Source organism: Wyeomyia smithii, chromosome 2 (assembly GCF_029784165.1).
Source record: "Wyeomyia smithii strain HCP4-BCI-WySm-NY-G18 chromosome 2, ASM2978416v1, whole genome shotgun sequence".
NCBI lineage: Eukaryota > Metazoa > Arthropoda > Insecta > Diptera > Culicidae > Wyeomyia > Wyeomyia smithii.
The window spans coordinates 123,014,867-123,037,760 of NC_073695.1; the positions used below are offsets into that span (position 1 = coordinate 123,014,867).

Genomic DNA, 22,894 nt, shown 5'->3' on the forward strand with positions numbered 1-22,894 from the left:
GCTAAGACGCGGTTTATAGAATTTCTTGATTTATGACTTTATAATGGTGTTTATCTATCCGTAACCGAGTTAGTTGAAGGCGCGATGGTCGGTGGCTAAAACCTTTATTTTTTATGTACTATGAAAAAAGATTTGCTATAATCTTTAGCGACGAAGTCTGACAAGTTACAAGTGTGGATCATATTAATAATAAAACTAGAATCTTCGTATGTATTTATTATATGTGTGAATGTGTTCGGATCTGATTACACTTGTGGTTTGCCCTGGAGCTCAAACTGGGAAAAATAAAAGATTATGGCTGTTTAACCATTTCTGTGAATTATGTTGCTACTAGCAAAGTTAACTTTTTCAGAGAGTTAGAAGATCAGAGAGATTTCAGATGATTTTTTTTGCTTTTGATCACTGGCGCGCCGTAGTCACTTAGGTTTGTGACACTGGTTTTTGCGTCATGTAGTTACAATTTTTAACTCCCTCTTTTCTCTGTATGCAGTGGCGTAGCGTGACCGGGTGACACCCGGGCGGAAAATTTTGGTGTCACCGCTTACCTCCTGGGCGTCACTCCCACCAGGTTGCAGTGAAATCATATTGTTACCAAAAATTGTGGGAGTTGGCAATTTCGTTTTCAATCGCACTAAATCTACCTATTTTTGAAAAAATGGTTGAGGTTATACTCTTAGGAGACATAATTTTCGAGGGTTTCACCTCGACCTCTACTTAATTGATAAATAATCTCACGGATGCCAACCCTTTTGAAGGTGATACGTATGAAAATTTTCCTCACGAGTGTATCAAAACTTTTTTGAAGTCTTAGAAATGCATGAAACGTCAGATTGACGACAATGTAATATATAGGAAAAACTTGATCTTCGAATTTCGCTTAGAAGTAGAGCCTCAAAGCGGTCAAAGTTTGACTTTTTCGACTAATGAAGAAAAGCACTGGTAGTTGTACATGAAATTGTCGATATCGAATTTTTTTTTTGATGCCGACGTTTCAGGCACCTGTTCCCGAAGTCCAATTGAGCTTAAATTTTGAATGGCTACTCTTTTTGAGAAGATGAAACTTTTAAGTCCCACTTCTGAGCGAAACTCGAGAGGTAATTTATCGCCAAAAATTATCGGAATCTTAAAGTCGTTTTTTTTTTTTTTTAAAATTGAAATAACATCAGATCCTGACGTTATATGCATTTCTAAGAAATTTTGCATGAAAAAAGGTGTTCGGTTTCGACGGATTTGTGCATTATTTATTGATCAAAAAAGTGAAACTCTGACCGCTTTGAGGTACGTGTTCCCAAAGTTCAATTAAGCTTTTTTTGACATGACGAAACTTTCCAGCACTACATCTAAGCGAAATTCGAAGTCAATTTTTCTCATACAGGTCACTGCCGCCCCATTATGTAGTATAGCACAGACAAACAGACGAGCCTCTTCGAAAAAAAAAATCCTGAAAAATCTTCGTCCTTATTTGAAACGTTGCACTCATGCGCCACCATGTGAGCTTATTGCCTACTAACTTATTCTCGTAAAACGGGTTTTGTCTTTGCTAATGGGTATGCACGCTTGCTAAAATGAGCCTCAGCGGCATTGCTGACGGTTTTTGTCTTTGATAGTAATTGTACACGCTTACTTATAGCGACACTAGTGGCATTATTGCCCACTAAGCAAAATTTCAAAACAATCGTTGTTTTTCTGGTCGATGAAATTGTCATCGAGTGGCACGTCTGTTTGTCTGTGAGTATAGTATCCAATGATGTTTGGTGTCCTATCAGTTTTATTCGATTATCTAGTCGAGCCATTTCTTATTAGTAGCTGCAAGTTGGCACAGTTACATATGAACATGAACATGAACATGAAAATGCTATTACGCAATTCGAATTATTCTTAGAAAATAAACTTCGTAGCGAATATAGTAAATCTAGTTTTCATTTATTTTTTATGTCTGTCGAATGTTATTTCCATGTTTAGGTTGATGAGCAATACTCTTCTGACTCTTCTTCTCTTGCAAATCCGTTGTTGGTTTGTATTTTGGTCATGCTTGCCGTGTCACCATCAGGAATGACGGGAATCGAAAGCGTCGTCAGATGCATAGCACGATTGGGTTAAACGAGGATTCTTCGGTTTTCGAACAGGTAGGTCCACGGTGGATGCAATTCTCTCCGTCACCAGAACGGCTGAGGAAGCATGCACTACCGTCTCAAAACGCTCCTTGAAGCTTGCGGAGGTTATGATCGAAGGCTTCCATGGCTGTAGCGGAACTATCCCGCATAATTGCAAACAGCTCAGCGGTCCGTAGCAGCAGGCGCAAAGTCCTTGCTAGCGTGACTACGTATGGAGGGCCAGTGTGGTTCAAGGTTTCGGGTACCTCGTGCCATCGCGGCAAACTCAAGAGTACGTACAGGCTAACGTGCCTAAGGGTCGCGTGCGCATACCGAACAGTGTCGTACGACGCGGTTTGTGTCTTGGCTGGCATGATGCCCATCAGCATCATCGTCAAAGAGGATGTAGAGTGCTTCGACCAACGCGACACGAGGGGTATACGCAACACCATACAGCCATCTTCAATGACTAGGTGGCAGCGGGAGTGGCCCAACACTACTAAAGGTAGATTGACACACCGACTCATTCCAGAGTTAGCATGCTGGATTAATAGGCGCCATGGAGAAGTAACCTTCCATCTGACACAGATCCTGTCAGGCCATGGCTGCTTAAGGCAGTACCTGCATAGGTTCGGGTATGCCGAGACCCCTATGTGCCCCGCATGTACGGGTGCGGTAGAAAACGCGGAGCATTTGTTCTTCACATGTCCGCGTTTCGAGCGGATAAGGCACGAAATGCTGGCAATAAGTGGGACGGACACCACGCCAGAGAATATTGTGCATAGGATATGCGGGAATAGGGAAATCTGGAGTGCGGTCATCAAGGCTGCATCACAGATCGTAAATATTTTGCAAGGCACCAATCGACGGGAAACCATCGACATGCCCCAGTCAGTAGATCAATAGCTAACTAGCTAACTAGCTAACTGACTGGCCTGAATAGGTTGCTCTGCTACCCGTAGAGATAAGTGCTAAAAAGCACGACTGGCCCTCTCCTTGAAGTAATGCCTAACGGCGGTCCCGGTGAGACCAAGGGCTTCAGCTGTCCAGTTTAAGGTTGCTCAGCATGGGTAAAAACAGGATGCTACTGTAAACTTCTCCGAGAGGAAGACTTTCTGCTTATGAACATATTCATACATTTATTTTTACATTTGGAGTTGGTATCTTCATTGATACAAAGCAGTATTCTGTATAATATTTTTCTAAACAGTAAGTTCAACGTATGAAATGAACAATCTTTTTATGTATATTAATGCAGTGAATTATCTAATAAATGCAGTGCAATTATGAATGAAATGAAAAAATTAATCCTTCCAACAGAAGTAAAACAACGCATGACTTGTAAGTTGAATTTTATTGTTCTTCGACAATCTTGACTAAAAAAATCTTCAAAAACACTTGCAAGTCTGCTTTGTGAAAAATCTAAACATTTTATGTGAAATGTCACTCTGAAACCCATCACTCATTCCAAATTTCAGTATGAACAAAGAAAACATCCAAGCAAATATATGCTCAGTAGCGGAATCTCTAGCAAAGAATAACATTAGACAAAGCAAATATTTACCTAATTTTTCGTTTAGTAAATACTACAACAGCAAGTTTGTTTCAGCGAATAATTGAAGCCAATATTTTTAATATTAGACGGGCAAATGAATATTGAATATCATTTCAAGCAAATATTTGCTTCGTGTAATGCCCGCTAAAAACTTATGTCTCATCCTTTTAAGACATTGCAAGAACATTAAAAATCTTGAATGAAACAAATTCGAATAACGTGTTCGCAAAATCAAAACTTATACGACGTTCATTCAGTCTCTTTGAGGTAAGCTTTTTACTTTACTGAGAGATTGCAAAAAACTCGCTAATAATGCTATTTAGAAAGACCAAGTATACGGAGGGCATATCAACATAACTGTTCTCAGAAAATGAAATTAGAATCCTAAACTTTATTCAACAGAACACATAGAAAATTTCATTAAGTTTTTGTGCTGAACTTAACTATTGCTTCAATTATTCTGTTCCAATTCTTGTGTTCCTTTTACATTAGTGAACATTCATAAATGATGTAGCATTCGAGGGAGGAGAGGGTGGGGGTGTTGCAATTATGTGACGAAATGTGACGATGGGGAGGGTGGGGAGTCAAACCAAGCTACGTAGCAAATATGAAATTAGGAAAAAAAATGGATATTCGAATTGTTCATTTTTATTACTGTTTTATCTGTTTTCAATACTTTAATGTCTTTTTTTGTTCAATATTGATACAATTGTTCTTGGTAATAAAATTTGCCAAAAAAAAATGTCAGGGAGGGGGGGGGGGGGGTTTGTTATAAAGCTACGTCATTATCTAGTGGGGGTTCTGCAATTTTTCGACGAAATTCTATGATGGGGGTCAAGGAAACCCAAAAAAAATTCACGTCATTTATGCATGCTCCTTTATAAAATAACCTTTTTCTAAAATCAAAAACATGTAATTCTGAGTAGTAGGAATGCATTTGCACTCAAGAAGCACAAAACTGTAGTTCAATTTCATTTTTTATGATTTCATGAACTATAAAATATTCTTTTTTTTTGTATATTGATTTTACCTTGCCCTTTCGTTTACCTTTTCTAGCATTTTATAACCAGACACAAATATTGCTCTCAAGAGACTTGATCTGTATAGGCTTGATTTCGATGAATTTATCAAAATTTGAGCGGATTATAGTCTCAAATGAGCTTAAGCAATTTTAATCATAACAAGTTCAAACAACACCAGAAGTGTTGAAAGAAAGATGAAAATATTTTTTGTATGAAAATCTTTCATATTGGGATGAAGCCTAGCTTAGTTTTTACAGCTTAGTTTTATAAACTCAATGCCTACAACAAAAACAATTCTGAAATCTTTCGGAATTACGTCACGTTCACCGTCTTCAATATCACAACAGATTGAGAAAGCTTTCAGCATCATAGTGAAATACACGAAGCCTAAAAAATGTTAGCCTGCCATATTATTTATGTAACTAGAAGGATATCTGGTTTTCATCTTCGTTCGAGCTGCAGTGATTCGTTTGTGTCTTCTCATAATGATTACGTGCGGGAAATTACAAGTTAGTCTACAGCGTACATTCAACCCAGATACTTTTCATGACGGTTATGATTATATTAGTTGCAATTGGCTTTTGGCTTTTTATATGCTTTTGGCGACTGTTCATGTATTTTGCCTTACAGTACATATTTTGTTGTACTTTCGTAAGCGTTTTTCCTCTGCATATAGGGTGAGGGGGTATTTTGGAAAACTTTAGGAAGTGGTTGTATAGTTTAATGAAATAATTTATTTTCAAAATAAATAACTGTTCTACAATTTACATTCGAAATACATGTTTAAACAACGCAATTTATTGTAAAATAGCCTAAAAATATCAAAACTTCTGCGGCGTACTAAACATATATTTTGATGAAGCAAGTATTTACTATTTGTGGTACGAATTTTTTTTGTACAAAACAAATCCGTACGAAAAATAGCAAATATTTGCTTCATCTAATAATAAACGACCGAATGGTAATCAAAGAGCTATCAAAGTTAGGTTAGATGACATAACTAAAATATGTTCGATGTGCATGAAACGAACATATTTCGGTTACTGTTTTAATAATAAACTTTTATGAGTACATAAAAAGTGGTCCCCGTGGCTCTGCAGTTAGCGATGTCGGTCGGCTAGCTCTCCCACACGGTTGTGATATCGTGTTCGATTCCCAATCGAGTCGAGGATCTTTTCGAGCTGGAAATTTTCTCGACTCAGCACTGGGGCACGGTGTATCGTTGTACTTATCCTACACATGCAAAATGTGCCAAAAAAACAATATCGATAACGAATTCTCTCAACTATCATTTAGTTGGTCGAGACCGCCATTAGCCCCCAGGCTAAGCGTGCGATATTTTTTTTTGTTGAGTTCATAAATTGTTCTTATAGTGTCCTATTGATGAATATCATCAATGAAATAGTTTCAAAATCTTTCGTATTTTTTATTTCAAAAGATGACTCGAATGTTGTCATCTTCTCCTGACTTTAGCTCGACTTAAGCATGATTTTAGATATCTGCTCAACAATTTCAAAACTAATGTCAACTAGCGTCGGTGTTTTTTTCCGAAAACTATAGGGCAATATTGATCTCATATATGTTATTTCAATGGTGCATACAAAGCTTCATTAGATTTATTAGATAGAATGCGTTAGATGTGCCCAGGTGGGTCAAAATACCCCCGTTACCCTAATGGAAACAAACACAGAAGGTTCCGCTTCTTTACTCGGGAAATAATTTCCAAGTCAAATAAACAGTAGATGTAGCATCACAACCCGCACCTTTTTGTTCGTATCTGTTTACAAGAACGATTACATAACTTATTGCTCAGAAGGCATAATTTGAACGTTTAACAGGCTATATCTCAGACTATATCTCAGTACTCATTGTCTGGAGACTATGTTGTAATATGTTTCCATTCGAAATGCGTCACAAAATATTCGAATCATGTTGAACTGATACATTCACTATCATCGTTTAAATGGAGTGGTTCTGGTTGGATTTTGCAACAGTAATCGACTCGTTTGTCTGTTTATCAATGAAGCTTCAATGTAGTGATGTTGTTATTCTCTTATTGTAAAAAATAATATTTTTACTAAATTGAAATCTTTATATTAGTTATCATGTACTGGCGAAAAAATTTATAAATCAAACACAATATACGTACATAATTCATATCATAGTCTGATAAAAAAAACAATGCGAAGTTACAAATGTTCTAAGACCAACAGCTCTGACAACCAAACGAAGTAAAATTGCGTAAGGAATAAATGTTTCACTTCTTCTTAGTCATCACAATCAAGCATCATGTTATAGTTTTCCCAACAGTCATTAGAAGCTATGCAAGCAATCATGCTATTGGTTACGATGTTTTGTGCACATATTATGCATGAAGTGTCAGAGTTGACAGAGAATAAATTATGTTCTGTCGTTTGAAACTGTTCTTTCAAGTCTGTCAACTTCAATAATCTAAAGCCAGTATGCCGGACGCCTGACGACGGCTTAGGTGCTTCGTGAATGTGAGAAAGGGTGTTATGAGGACGATTACAAGAATGTGTAGTCCACGTGCGGACATCCCACCACACAAAGCATTTTGGCCTGCATTTCTCATATTGCTTTCTCATCCGTATCTCCATCCGGATAACAATTTATATTTGTTTTCTATATGAAGGCAGACATCGGTACTGCTGCAGGAAAATGAAAATACCAAGAAGTCAAACTTGAAACAGCGAAACCAAGAGAAATAATGTAGATTTTACATAAGAAAATTTGCCCTCAGAGAATGTGAAAGAGCAGAATGCGCATGAAAATTAATAGACTAGAAAATAATAAATGGAGCAAAGTTTCCCATTCTGAGCCCAGAGACGCCACCCACCGCAAAACGTAAAGCTTGGACATAAGGGTGGTTTCAGCACAATTTATATGTTGGGTAATCAAATTCAGTGTTTCATTGTAGAATGTGCGAATTGTCATCAGATATTATTTCATACATTTCATGATCATAGCCATTATTCATTCAATGCTGCATTTTTACTTTGCGAAGAAAGTAGTAAGCAAGTTCCACGAAAAATTTAAGCGTAAAGATGTTTGAGTATTGATAAAACATGGAAAACATGTTAGAAACAACCGAAAATAAATCGTGTGCGCCATTCTGAAACAAGTTACTCGATTGACGAATTTGACTGCTGAAAGCAACCCAGCATTGTGAGATTAATTTTGCTTCATTTAATTACTTCAATTGTGTAAATGTGTATACAATAGATTAAGTGTCTTTAAATAATACATCACTAAAAAACTTAAAGGTGAATGAAAAAAGTGTTGTGTCTGAAGCACGATCATATACTTTACGTTAAACTATGCCGGATCGAATTTTACATTTGGAATTTCAATAACAGGAAATATTATAAATTACAAATACGATAATTATTGAGTTAAAATTAGTCGCGTTCTTAAACTGTTTCTGAATTATGCCAATAATAGTGGCGATATCATAGGAATTCAAAGTTATTAGATCAATGAGGAATACGTCAGAAAAAATCTCAGCAAGGGTATGTTTCTGATTGAACGTTAGGTGTATATTTGTTGAATTAATTTTATTGTTACGCGGGTGATCCCTGATAGAATAGGAACATTTTTGTTCGCGTTCATGGTAGTATTTTCGGCCATGGCATTCTTTTTCTTTGCCCACCCTCCAGCCAAGCTTCCCAACAATAATATATATCGATGAATAGGAAATGAAACCTCTCTCACTACGAAGTCTGATGAAGGATGTAAAGCGTTTTCCTTATCACTCGGAGAAAACATGGAGACTGAGTGTCTAAGAGCTTTACCCGAAAATATTATTAGGTTACTTCGGAGTAGGTCTTTTCTTGTTAATTCATTCGGAGCTCAACTAAAGTGAGCGGAATAAACGGTAAAACTTATCAAAGATCAATTGCCTTTGATCGGCTCCATGTCAAATGACTAATCAACCAATATATGGCAGATTAGATTTGATGAAACTTTGCCATCGTGTTTGGTTTAGAAAATTTGATGTTTTTCACGGTTGGAGATATTGTTTAGACTTAAGACGCAAATGCTCTTGAAGCATACATTGAGCTACGCAGTATTCGGTTTTATAAAGAAACTTTCTAAATCAGGCATAAGACGAAGCAAACATTTGATATATTTGGGACAAATTTTATTTTGTGCAAATAAAATTCATGCTAAAAACAGAAGTTGAAAGAAACTAACATAATGCTTTGCAAGAAAATCTTCAAACAAATATTTGAGGAAAATAAGTTGGAAACAAATATCAAATGTTGGTGTTTTTAGTGAACACTAACTTCAAGTTCATTAAGCAGACAGTATGTGCAGTAGGGAGAGCGAGAAATAAGCGACCTGGAAATATGATACAGATTGGGAAAAATATACCGCATCCCAACGGGACTTGAACCCGCAATCTCCCTGTCTCCGGCATGGTGTGGTTAGGGATGAGCAATAGAATAAGTCGGCAGTGGAATGTGATACGATATAGATTGTGGAACAGTACCACCGTCGCCCGTAGTTTAATTGGTCAAAACACCATGCCGGAAACAGGGAGATTGCGGGTTTAAGTCCCATAGGGAAGCGGTATATTTTTCCAAATCTGTATCATATTTCCAGTTCGCTTATTTTTCGCTCTCCCAACTGCACATACTGTCTGCTTAATGACCTTGTGTGCTAACGGGTAAAAGCCGTTGTTAAAAATAGAAATTTAGTTCGACTAACTTCAAGATTTAATAAAAAATTCAGGATGCTGACATTTTAGGACCATTGTTCTGGGCTGATGTTTTCGAACATACATTTTAAAGAAATTTTTTCGAAGAATTATCTATTTCGATAATGTTGAATAAGTCTATTCATATTGTTTCATCGGAAAACGAATAGTGATCAACTTTCTAGTTGCATTCATTTTGGAGATATTTAAAAATTGAGCTTAACACATTTGAAGTATTTGCAAGACATACCGTTTTGATTCAAACTTCGAACACTTTACAATAAAAATCTAATTATGGCAGCTAGTGTAATAAAATGTATGGTTATTATATAACATTTCGTTCCTCGGAACGTCCTGCGCCCTGTGATGTTTAGCTCGTTTTGGTATGGCCATTTCCAGGGAATTAGCAGGCGTTGGAAAAAGTGACAGTCAGTATTCAGACAGTTTGTCTATCTATCTCTTAGCGATTACGTTGAAGTGTTCGAAATTTGAATCAAAGCCGAGTTCTAAATTATCCTGGTTTTCATGTACAAAACATGTCCAAATCAATATAAATTGCACTTAATTGCAATAAAAATAAAATAACCAACATGATCGATGAGAAAATTAATTTTTCGTTGTTTTTTAGTGAAAGAAGTTTCATCGTAGCTCAAGTGTTCGAAATTTGATGCATTACGGTATGTCCTTTTCATGACTCACTAGGAACAATCAAAGTGTGTAAATTTTTTATTCAAAAGTAAGATTAACAAAGAGGAACGTCAAAGTAAACAGTGTAAAATCTGTACTTGAAAAAAATGCACCGTGTGTAAACTTTTTGTCCGTGGGTAAAAATTGATAAAAAGCTGGGTATTACTAGTTTGGAGTGTATTATTTACATGCGCAAAATTTCATAACAATCAGTTCAGTGGTTATTGAGATGTAATCGAAAAAAGAAGGAAATCGCCAGAGAATTTAGCGCGGTGCATAGTGTGTTGAGCCAAAGACAAAAATCATTTTTCTTTTTTTTTATTTGGATGCACCAAGTACCCCGAAGTGTTCACAGATACCTTCTGGGTTGTGAACAAAAATTAGTCAGCTTAGGGAAGCATCACTAATACTATTACAAGCATAGCAAACGTCAGCGTCCAGAGCAATCATTAGTTTCATATTTCGTGCTAAATTGTCGCTCGTTTTCTAAACGTTGGTAAAACTTAATTGCTTCGTGTATTTCAGTAATATAAAATGGAAAATAACAATCAAGGTTAGAGCAATATATTTCATTGATAGAGAAACTTAGTTTTAAATGCGTGTATGAGTAATCGGTATGGTGAATTGGTGAAGGTATTAAACCTAGAAAAAACGAGAACTCAAACTTTCGTTAGCGTTTTAAAAGAAGTTCCACCGAGTTTCTCTCTAAAACATATGCCAAAAGTTTGCTTGAAGTATCCTCTACAAATATATAGAAATTAACTGCAACTTCCTGAAACTCTGCGAGATTTTTTATTTTTCGTAGATCATTGCCGATCGCTCGTGAACCGGAAGATTTTGAGAAGTGGGTTAACTGCTATGTAAGCAAAAGAACATCATGTGTATTTTGATACTTGACATTGTCTCTACCAGAAGACACAGTTGATTATAGAAATTTGCGCAAGTGTTCTGCTCTATATTGTTCGAAATTGAACTCGAAGTGGGAGGAGTGCAATAGAATAAAAAAGTATATCATGAAAAATTATGATAATTATGAATACAACAACATTTCTTCTCGTGGGCGTCGTCAGAAACTTTTTGAAAGTTGCTCAACCAGAACTACAAAATGGCGAGTTGCAGAGCTCGTTGAAAATATTTCCCCAGAAGAACCAGTATTTGCTGCTACCGTTTCGAACAACTATTCCAATTCGTCTGAGGATGACCTAAAACACTTGACATGATATTAATATGCATCATGAAGAATTTGAAAATTGTTTGTTATTCTGGTAATTAAATATATAAAAAATCTAAATTAATCCACCTAGCGGTCAGACCCAGCTTTTCTCACTCAAACTTTTATTTGTAAAAATAGATTTACATGAACGCTTCAATCCAATAAATGTATGTCACTCTTTAGGTTCTAAAATATTGATGTTGTAATCTATACATATAAAAATGTAGTCCGGTCTGTCTGTCTGTTTGATCCATATAGGCTCGAAAACTACCGAACCGATCGACGTGAAAATTTGTATGTAGGGGTTTTTGGTCCCGATAAAGGTTCCTATGATAGTTTGAGACCCCTCCCTCTTCTGGAAAGGAGGGGTCCAATACAAATGAAACATACATTTCTGCACAACTCAAGAACAAACCAAGCAAATGAAACCGAATTTGGCATGTGGATGTTTTAAAGGGTAATAAGTATGTCCATAATGGTTCGACGCCCCTCCTTCTCATGGAAGCACATGTTTCTGCACAAATTTCTGCACATCTCGCGAACTAATCAACCATATTTGGCAGGTGAATGTTTTTAGTGGTAACAAATATGTTCCATAATCGACCTCAGGCAACATTTTGGATATTGTTTTTGGCACATTTTGCATGTGTAGGATAAGTACAACGATACACCGTGCCCCAGTGCTGAGTCGAGAAAATTTCCAGTTCAAAAAGATCCTCGACATCGCTAACCACAGAGCCACGGGGACCACAAGAAAGATACACAGGAGCTAAATTCAACCACAGATACCAATTTATGTCGACTTCCGGTTACGGAAAACCAGCGGCAAACGACCAAATACCACCCAATATGGGTATTTTCGGAATCGTAATGATGCACTGGATCCACAAATCGACTTCAGACACCATTATTGTAGGATGGCAACTTGTGGTTTCTGGAAAACAGCCAAAAATGGCTGATTTCCGTCTAACATGAGTATCTCCGGATCTAGAATGATACACAGCAGCTGAAATCGAAAATGATCAAATTACACCCAATATGGGTGTTCTTCAACCAGAATGACACTCAGAGGCCAGAAATTATATTAAATACCATTTTGAAATCCAAGATGGCGACTTCCGGTTTGTGAAAAACAGCCTAAAATAACCAAATACCATCCAGTATGAGTATCTCTGGAACCAGAATGATGCAATGAGCTAACAATTGACCAATTGAATCGTTAAATGGCAACTTAGAGGAAACAGTCGAAAATGACCAAATAATACTCAACATGGATATTTCCGTAATCGAGATGATGCATAGAAACCAAAGATAGACCCTTGACACCATTTTGAATTTAAAGACGACCACTGTTAGTTTCTGGAAAACAACCAAAATAACTAAATACCTACCAATATGGGTATTTCCGGTGTTAGATTAATGCCAGAAAATTTGCTGAAAATGACCAAATACCACCCAATATGAATATATTCAGAATTAGGGCGATGTACAGAAGCCAGAAGTCGAGGATGTGTCATTTCGATAAAACCAATAAAACCGACAAACCAAACGATTTGTCTTTTGACTTTGATCATATCCTATGGCCGATTCGTCGTGCTTTTGCAGACTTTAAACACATCGCAAGGAATCAATGACTTTGGAACGTTCAAATAGTACAAAACCACGTTTAAATTATGTAGAGGCCACATAAATACATAAATCAAAGCAGGTATAGTTTTAAATAGCCTTTGAATTTATTTTCTTTCCATAACTTTTGAGCCACATATCAAATTGTTATGAAGTTTGTTATTTGTAAGTTTGAGAGATAACTCGTTCGTATGACACTAGTTATGTTCAAATAAGTCAGTGAAATAATAGACTTTCATTGTTTTATTAACAATTTAACACATAACGGTGGCTTAAGCTCAATTATAATCAAATGAAATGGGAACGTATAGGGCAGCCAAACTTTGAAACCACGTGTTCAATCATAATTCATCAGTTAACCCTTAACTAGCCCGCTCATTTGATAGTAATATTGATTAAATCGGTTGTGTAGTTTTTGAGATAGTGAAGTTTCGTGATTTTCACGTTTCGGTACTTTACAGACGAAGTTACAGTCCGATTACAGTAAAATTCAATAGGGTGTTACGAGGCAGCTAGACTTATTAGTTGACACTGATTTTGTGGAAATCGGGTCATCCATCTCTGAGAAGAGTGAGTGAGTTCAAGTAGTCTTTGGAATATGTTCCATTTCATAGCTGGATTTCACATTTTTAACATAACAGGCAAAGTAATAGTCCGATTGCAAAACAAATCAATAGACCTTCCATTTGACACTGATTTTATGAAAATCGATTCAGCCATCTCTGAGAAACATGAGTGAGATTAAGTAGTCTTCAAAACACGTTTCTTGTCATAACTTTTGAACCACAAGTTCAATCTTTATGAAATTCAAAAGTTAAGGGTTTTTTAGGTAGCCCGTTCATATGAAATCAATTTTGTTCAAATCGGTTGTGTAGTTTTCGAGATAATGATTTTTCATGATTTTTACATTTTGATACATAACCTCCAAACTAAAAATCCGATTACAATGAAATTTAATAGGGTCTTATGGGACAATAAGACCTTTCATTTGCAATTAATTTCATGAAAATCGGTCCAGCCATCTTTGAGAAAAGTGACTGAGAATAAAAATCTGCACATACCCACACACATACACACACACATACACACACACACACACACACACACACACACACATACACACACACATACTTACAGAAAATGCTCAGCTCGTCGAGCTGAGTCGAGTGATATATGTCATTCGGCCCTTTGGAGCACTTTTATACTTTCGGTTTTGCAAGTGATTGGTATACCTTTCTAGGAGAAAGGCAAAAATCATAAAAATAATGCATAAAAGAAAACCTAAAAAATTTTTTTTTGTATAATTGCGCATAAGTCACTTTTGCAATTATATAAAAGTTAGTAAAACATAAACACCGCAGTTTTCGTTACAATGTACAACTTTTACAAAGAGATTAACGGTTTCATTTCGTTGTTTTGCTTTCGTCTCGATTAGACGCAAATTGTTCATCTCCGTTTGAGTTTGCAAAATAACAATACACGAGTTATCGTACGGGTGTTTTTTTGTCGATTATTTCTTGTGCTGCGCGATAACAATAGCCGGTAGTTTATCGGCAGAAACATCTTCTGCACACTGGTAGGGGCAGGCTACCCCGCCAGTGATCCGATACGCAGCTGATATATCAGCAAGAATAATTCTCCCGCACCGCTGTTACCCCGCTAGCAGCACGGACCACCATACGATCGAGCGAGTGGAAGTCAACTACAAGTGGCATCTACAAGGTCGCGTGTAGGATACGGCCACTGTGTCACAACACGAAGCTGGATCGTCATTGTTTGTTCTGCGGAGACGCTCGATTAATCCTACTATCAGCCGTGAGGTCGTGACTTAGACGTTCGGTGAAGTATTCACTTTAGAATTTTTATCATTATTATTAATAGTATTATTATTGTTATTATTATAATTATTATTACTATTATTATTATTATTATTATTATTATTACTATTATTATTATTATTATTATTATTATTATTATTATTATTATTATTATTATTATTATTATTACTATTGTAATTAGTATTAGTATTACTGCCTTTTTTTTTAATTTTGATCCATTGTAGTTTGAAAAATTGTTTTTAAAATTTAATAGCAACTATTTGACCCCCCCCCCCCCACATTCGAATATTTATCGTTTGTGTGCGGTAGAGCGTAACGCTCCCGCAAAATGGACGACATGCAGGTGCAACTATTCCTGGATGTGGAAACAACTGGGGAAGAGATTGAGATCTCCCCCATCAATTCCCCTCTACCTTCCCCGCTACCTAGCCCCGTACCAAGGGTACCGGCAACACGGGTGAAAGCTTACCCAGATGCTTCGAAAGGTCCGTTCGTAGTTTACTTCAGGCCCATAAAGAAGCCTCTAAATATAATTCAAATCGGCAAGGACCTGGCAAAACAGTTTTCGGACGTAACCGAAATTACAAAGGTTAGACCGAACAAACTGCGAGTTGTTGTGAGTAGCTTGAAGCAAGCAAACGCAATTGCTAGCTACGAGCTCTTCACGAGAGAGTACCGCGTGTACATCCCTGCCAAGGACGTGGAGATCGACGGTGTGGTTACCGAAGGAAGCCTCACGGTCGATGACATTTTGCGTCACGGGGTTGGCTGCTTCAAAAACCCCCTGATTCAAGATGTAAAGATACTGGATGTCAAGCAATTGCATTCAGTATCCATCGAAGAAGGGAAGAAGAAATTCTTCCCTTCGGATTCCTTCCGTGTAACATTCGCCGGATCCGCACTGCCGAACTACATCTCTTTGGACAGGGTTCGTCTGCCTGTACGCCTGTTCGTACCGCGGGTCATGCATTGCCAAAACTGCAAGCAGTTAGGTCATACAGCCACCTACTGCTGCAACAAGGCACGCTGCAGCAAGTGCGGAGGCAATCATGCTGAGACCGCTTGCAGTGAGGATACTGAAAAGTGTCTTTACTGCGAGGGAACTCGGCATGACCTTTCGGCGTGTCCCGCGTACAAACAGCGCGAGGAAAAAATAAAGCGTTCCCTCAAGGAACGATCAAAGCGCTCTTTCGCAGAAATGCTGAAGAGTGCTGAGCCACCCTCGACAGGAAACATCTTTTCCTTTTTGCCAACCGATGAGGGTACATCTGACGATCCCGTCGAAGGGTGTTCTTATGCCATGCCAGAAGGATCTAGGAAGAGGAGAATGATCAACTCTCCTAATCTTTCTCGCAAAGGTCGCAAGATAACCCCTAGCGGAATGACCAATAAGCCAACACAAAAAGGAAGCGGTGAAGAAAAACCGAAGCAAGTACCTCCCGGTTTTAATTTTAAATCAAACCAGGAGTACCCACCGCTTCCTGGGGCACCAAAAACCCCTCGGGCACCCATTTCTCGATCAGAAGATAAAATAGAAACAGGGTTCATAAAATTTTCTGATATTGTGGACTGGATATTTAAAACATTCAACATACCAGATCCCCTACAAAATATTCTTCTTGCCCTTCTTCCTACAGTGAAAACCTTTTTGATGCAACTAGCAGCAACTTGGCCCCTCATTTCAGCTATCATATCTTTCGATGACTAATACGGCGAAAGAGGTTAGGAATTTTATCACTGTATTACAGTGGAATTGCAGAAGTATCATCCCCAAATTCGATCTATTTTCTCATTTAATAAATACATACAATTGTGACGCATTTGCGCTCTGTGAAACCTTTCTCAATTCAAACGATCAACTCAATTTCCACGATTTTAACATTATTCGTCGAGATCGAGACTCACACGGTGGAGGGGTACTTTTAGGGATTAAAAAGTGCTATTCCTTCTTCCGAATCGACCTCCCCTCGATCTCGAATATTGAAGTCGTTGCCATTCAAACGAATATGGATGGAAAAGACCTATGCCTTGTTTCGTTATATATGCCTCCATCCGCGCGGATTGAACAGAAGCATCTCACTGATATAGCAGAGTTGCTTCCCGCGCCTTTTTTGATATTGGGAGATTTTAATTCTCACTGTTCGCTATGGGGGTCGCTGTACGACGACAACCGATCTTCTTTAATCTGTAACTTGATCGACGACTTCAATATGACAGTTTTGAATACTGGGGAAGCGACACGTGTACCTAATCCTCCAGCACGTGAAAGCGTGCTTGACCTATCCCTCTGCTCGACATCACTAGCGCTAGATTGCCGGTGGAAAGTAATCAACGATCCCCACGGTAGTGATCATCTTCCAATCGTTATATCAATTGCTAATGGTTCAACTCCCCCGAACCCAATCAATATTTCCTACGACCTTACACGTAATATTGATTGGAAGTGTTATGAGTCTATTATAGCGCAATCTATCGAGACTCACGAGGAACTTCCTCCGGAGGAAGAATACGCGTTCTTAGCTGGCTTGATAATCGACGCCGCGACTCAAGCTCAGACGAAACCGATACCCGGGGTAACGATTAGACAGCGCCCTCCCAACAAATGGTGGGACAAAGAGTGCTCTGAGCTGTACGCGCGAAGGTCCGCGGCGTATAAGGACTACCGGGAGTACGGCACTGTCAACCTGCTTCGAAAGTACGAGGCACTGGGCAGGCAGATGAAGAGCTTAGTAAAGGCGAAAAAACGCGGGTACTGGCGGCGGTTCGTAAACGCGTTGTCCATGAAACAGCGATGAGCACTCTTTGGGATACCGCCAGGCGCATGCGGAACCGTGACGTTTCGAATGAAAGCGAGGAGTATTCAGATCGCTGGATACTCGATTTTGCCAAAAAGGTCTGTCCAGACTCTGTACCGGAACAGAAAACCTTTCGCGACGCGTTATTAGTAACTACGGAAGAGCCTCCATTTTCGATGTTGGAATTTTCAATGGCTCTCCTGTCGTGCAACAATAAGGCTCCAGGGTTAGATAGAATAAAATTCAACCTGTTGAAGAACCTACCCGACTCTGCAAAAAGACGCTTGTTGAATTTATTCAACAAGTTTCTTGAGCTAAATATTGTTCCGCATGACTGGAGGGAGGTAAAAGTCATTGCTATTCGGAAACCCGGGAAACCTGCCTCTGATCACAATTCATATAGGCCGATTGCGATGCTCTCTTGCCTCCGGAAATTAATGGAGAAAATGATCCTCTTACGGTTAGACAAATGGGTCGAAACAAACGGGTTACTTTCAGATACTCAATTTGGCTTTCGCCGGGGCAAAGGGACGAACGATTGCCTAGCGTTGCTTTCTACTGAAATTCAACTAGCCTTTGCTCGAAAAGAGCAAATGGCATCTGCGTTCATGGATATTAAGGGGGCTTTTGACTCTGTCTCTGTAGAAGTTTTAAGCGCGAAACTTCATTCGCAGGGACTTTCACCATATTTGAATAACTCTTTGCTCAATTTGTTGTCAGAAAAGCATATGTATTTCTCACATGGCGATTCGACAACTTCCCGAATTAGTTACATGGGCCTCCCCCAGGGCTCATGTTTAAGTCCTCTCTTATATAATTTTTACGTCAATGACATCGATGAATGTCTTGCAAATTCATGCACGCTAAGGCAACTTGCAGACGATAGCGTTGTATCCATTACTGGTGGCAAGGCTAGCGACCTGCAAGGACCATTGCAAGATACCTTAGACAATTTGTCTGAATGGGCTCTTAAGCTGGGTATCGAATTCTCTCCGGAGAAAACTGAGCTGGTCGTTTTTTCTAGGAAGCATAACCCAGCTCAGCTGCAGCTCCTACTAACGGGTAAAACGATCTCTCAGGTTTTAGTCGCTAAATATCTCGGGGTCTGGTTCGACTCCAAATGCACCTGGGCTTGTCATATTAGATATCTGACACAAAAATGCCAACAGAGGATTAATTTTCTTCGTACGATTACCGGAACTTGGTGGGGTGCTCACCCAGGAGACCTTCTAAGGTTATACCAAACAACGATATTGTCAGTTCTTGAGTACGGCTGTTTCTGCTTTCGCTCCGCCGCGAACACGCACATTATAAAATTAGAGAGAATACAATATCGTTGTTTGCGTATTGCCTTGGGTTGCATGCAGTCGACCCATACGATGAGTCTTGAAGTGCTAGCGGGTATTCTTCCGTTGAAACATCGTTTTTGGAATCTCTCTTACCGGTTGCTAATTCGATGCACAGTTATGAACCCATTAGTAATTGAAAATTTCGAGAGGTTGGTCGACCTTCAATCTCAATCCAGATTTATGACTTTATATTTTGACTATATGGCTCAAGATATTAATCCTTCTTCATACGATTCCTCCAATGTCGCACTTTTAGCTACTTCTAATAATGCTATATTCTTCGACACCACCATGAAACAAGACATTTCTGGTATCCCGGATCAATTGCGACCCCAAGAGATCCCTAAGATTTTTTCCAATAAGTTTAAACATGTTAGTTATGATAAAAGCTTTCACACTGACGGATCTAATCTAGATGAGTCCACTGGCTTCGGTGTTTTCCACGAAAATTTTACCGCCTCCTACAAACTCGATGCTCCTGCTTCCGTGTACGTCGCAGAACTTGCTGCTATTCAGTACTCTCTTGGAATCATCGAAACCCTACCCATAGACCACTACTTCATCTTCACAGATAGTCTCAGTGCCATTGAGGCTCTGCGATCAATGAAGCCTGTGAAGCACACCCCGTATTTCCTGGGGAAAATACGGCGGTTTTTAAGTGCTTTAACAGATAAAAATTACCGGGTTACCTTAGCGTGGGTCCCTTCTCATTGCTCGATTCCGGGTAACGAAAAGGCTGACTCTTTAGCTAAGGTGGGTGCTATTGACGGCGATATTTATGAAAGACCAATTGCTTTTGATGAATTTTATAGCATTTTGCGTCAGAGAACACTCAACAGTTGGCAATCATCATGGAACTCAGATGAACTGGGACGGTGGCTACATTCCTTTTTCCTAAGGTATCGACGAAAGCATGGTTCAAGGGGTTGGATGTAGGTCGGGACTTCATTCGCGTGATGTCCAGACTTATGTCCAATCACTATACGTTAAACACGCATCTCTTTCGTATAGGGCTTGTAGACAGTAATCACTGCGTTTGTGGCGATGGCTACCATGACATCGAGCATGTTGTTTGGTCGTGTACCGAATACTGTGGTGTTAGGTCTGAGCTTATAGATTCCCTTCGGGCCCGAGGAAAACAACCGAACGTACCCGTTAGAGACATTCTGGGAAGCGGTGATCTCCAGTACATGACACAGCTATACGTGTTCATAAAACACGCTGGTATTAAAATATGAAACTCTTCTATCTATTTGTTAGATTACCATTCCCGCTACACGCTGAAAGAAGATGATACACTAAGCTGGAGACACCCAAACGAAGACTCGGCATCTTCATGTTCACGCAGACACCTCAGTCCAAACTGCTCAAATAGAACATCACTGCTTAGCCATGTACAAATAAATAAATCGTATAACTCAATATAGTTGAAATCAAAATTGTAACTCCCCTCCTCTCACCTTAAATCCCCACTAGCTCGTAGTCGGCCGCGAGAATAAAGAAAAGGCCTCCCTCTTTTCCCTGCTAATTTAGAATTTAAAAAAAATGTACTTGGCTCAGTTAAACATAAATTGTATCGTGCCGTGTCAAATAAACTATTTAAAAACTAAAAAAGATTAACGGTTTCTGGTATAGGATGAGTGCGTTGGCGTTTGGGACAGTTTTGTGATTTAGTGAATCACATTAGACCTTTAGGCATTTAGTAGCTCTGAAGGTAATGAACAACTTTTCTTGTTACATGTTTCATCGACAAAATCGTGTAGTTTTGATTTTTGTACCGTCTTACTCTACATTCAACGCACTGTGCGCCGTCATGAAAAATCCGACTGCGACCATGAGATGGATCAGAAGTCAGCTTAGAATCACCCATACAACTGTGTCCCGGGTGGTAAAAACGTTTGAGGAGTCCAATACGACCGAGCGGCGGGCTGGAAGTGGAAGAAAATCGAACACAGCTGACCCTGTGAAGGCGTAATCCCAACATTTTGGTTCGCGACGAGGCTCTGAAGGCAAAGTGTTCCGCCTGGTTCGTTCAGCAAACCATGAAACGAGCTGGGCTACGTGTATTCAAGGTCTGGAAGGTACTGAACCGGCGTGATCAACAAAACATGGCGGCTAAATCCCGCGCAAGGGAGCTGTATCGAGAAACCGATGTGTGTGGTTATGGATGACGAAGCAAATACCGGGGCTGGAGTTCTACGTTGCCAAATCACGGTTTGATGTTCCGGAATGCATAAGAAAGAAGAAAGTGGATAAATTCGCCAAAAAATATTCGCTCTGGCAGGCCATATACTAATGCAGTAAACTGAGTAAACTGTACATCACAACGGGTACCATGAACAGCGAAATTTACCACACCGAGTGCCTCCACAAGCGTCTGTTGCTTTTCTTTCGGTCCCATAAAGGCGAGACACTATTTAGGGTGGACCTGGCCTTATGCCATTACGCGCGATCGACGTTGGATTGGTACAGAGACAACGACGTTGTTTTTGCACCAAAAACCGCAAACCCCTTAAATTCACCAGCGATTCGTTCGGTGGATAGATTTTGGGCTATAATGAAGGCCAAAGTTCGAAAATCGTCCAAGGTGTATAAGAACGAGTTTGAGTTGAAGAAAGAATGGATGAAAGTGACCAAAAAGGTCGGCTCCACCATTGCACAAAATGTGATGAGGGTTCTCAAGAGAAAGGTGCTTGCTTTCAGCAATGGAGAGAAAACTAGATAAAGTAATTTTCCCGAAACATAAGCCATACGTATTAGTTCATTCCCTGGAAGTTTTAAGATAATCTGATTAAAAAAAATTTTGGCGAACAGTTTTGCCTGGTGCGTATATTTTTCGAGTACAGGCCTTAGTACAATGAACGGATGACACTTCGTAAAGCATACAGAGGCGAGGCATATGGACACGAGGCATATTACGCTAGACATTATTGACGGTAGGCATACGGGCACGAGGCATATGGACGCGAGGCCGAAAGGACGCAAGGCCGAATGGACGCAAGGCCGAATGGGCGCCAGGCCGAGTAGAAGTGAGACAGATTACGGTGTTTTCGTCATCAAAGTCACAGCTCTTTTTCAATAATATGTATTTCGCATCAGAGTTGCAATTGAAAAGCAATGCACTCGCGGCCTGCGGCAGACTCGTTGTTCGAGCCAATGCTGTCTCCGCGCTACCGCTCGTTCGGATTTGACTAAGGGAAGGAAACTCTGTTTGAGTAGACCTAGCCAACCAGTAGATCAGTCGGCCGACGGCGGGTCGGCGGCCGGCTCGGACTGCGAAAACCACGACGGCTTCTTGCTCTCGATTATGCGTCTTCTCCGCATGATTTAAAAAAAATAATATGCTCAACCTGAACCCTTTGGGAATATATTTACTCTTGAACTACATACGCAGAATAAAAAATACCTGACTTTAATATATAATTCATTGAATTACGCTTTTTATTAATCATCAAACGTGCGACATATTTTTCGATAGACATTCTGAGGTGAAATGGATGTCGCAAACTCAAGGCACATCACCACGTTAACTGAATCTCATGCGATCATACAACATCGTATTCGGCCGCGCGTCCATCCGGCCTTGCGTCCATTCGGCTTCGCGTTTATTATGCCTGTTGGCAGTATGTCTCGTGTCCATTATACTAAAAAAAACATTTTTAATTTGTGTCTGTATTAAACGCCTAGTAATTTAAATAGTTTCTATTGAATATTACCTTTCAAACAGCAATCGTTTTTATATACCCAAATCTTTGGCAAATGTAACAAAAATAATGACGGCCACGTGCTTGTATGTGTTTCAGCAGGGGAACATACGTTTGTATTCTCAGGTTTGTATGTATTGTATTGATGCAAAATGAGCCTGACTTTACCCTTTTTTCTCACTCATATGCAGAATCTCTCCCGTAGCGCACCAGACTCAAATGTCCAATGGTAAACGCCACTGTTTTGTTTACTAGTTCACCTCACTGTTTTTTTAACCTTGCGTAACGATGA

The 22,894-nt window shown here is 39.2% G+C and overlaps 1 protein-coding gene across 10 annotated transcripts in view; it reads left to right on the plus strand.

The window, feature by feature from the left end:
• The window catches only part of LOC129725783 (lachesin-like), a 56,978-nt gene that overhangs the window by 17,621 nt on the left and 16,463 nt on the right, over window positions 1-22,894 (plus strand). The window lies entirely within an intron of this gene.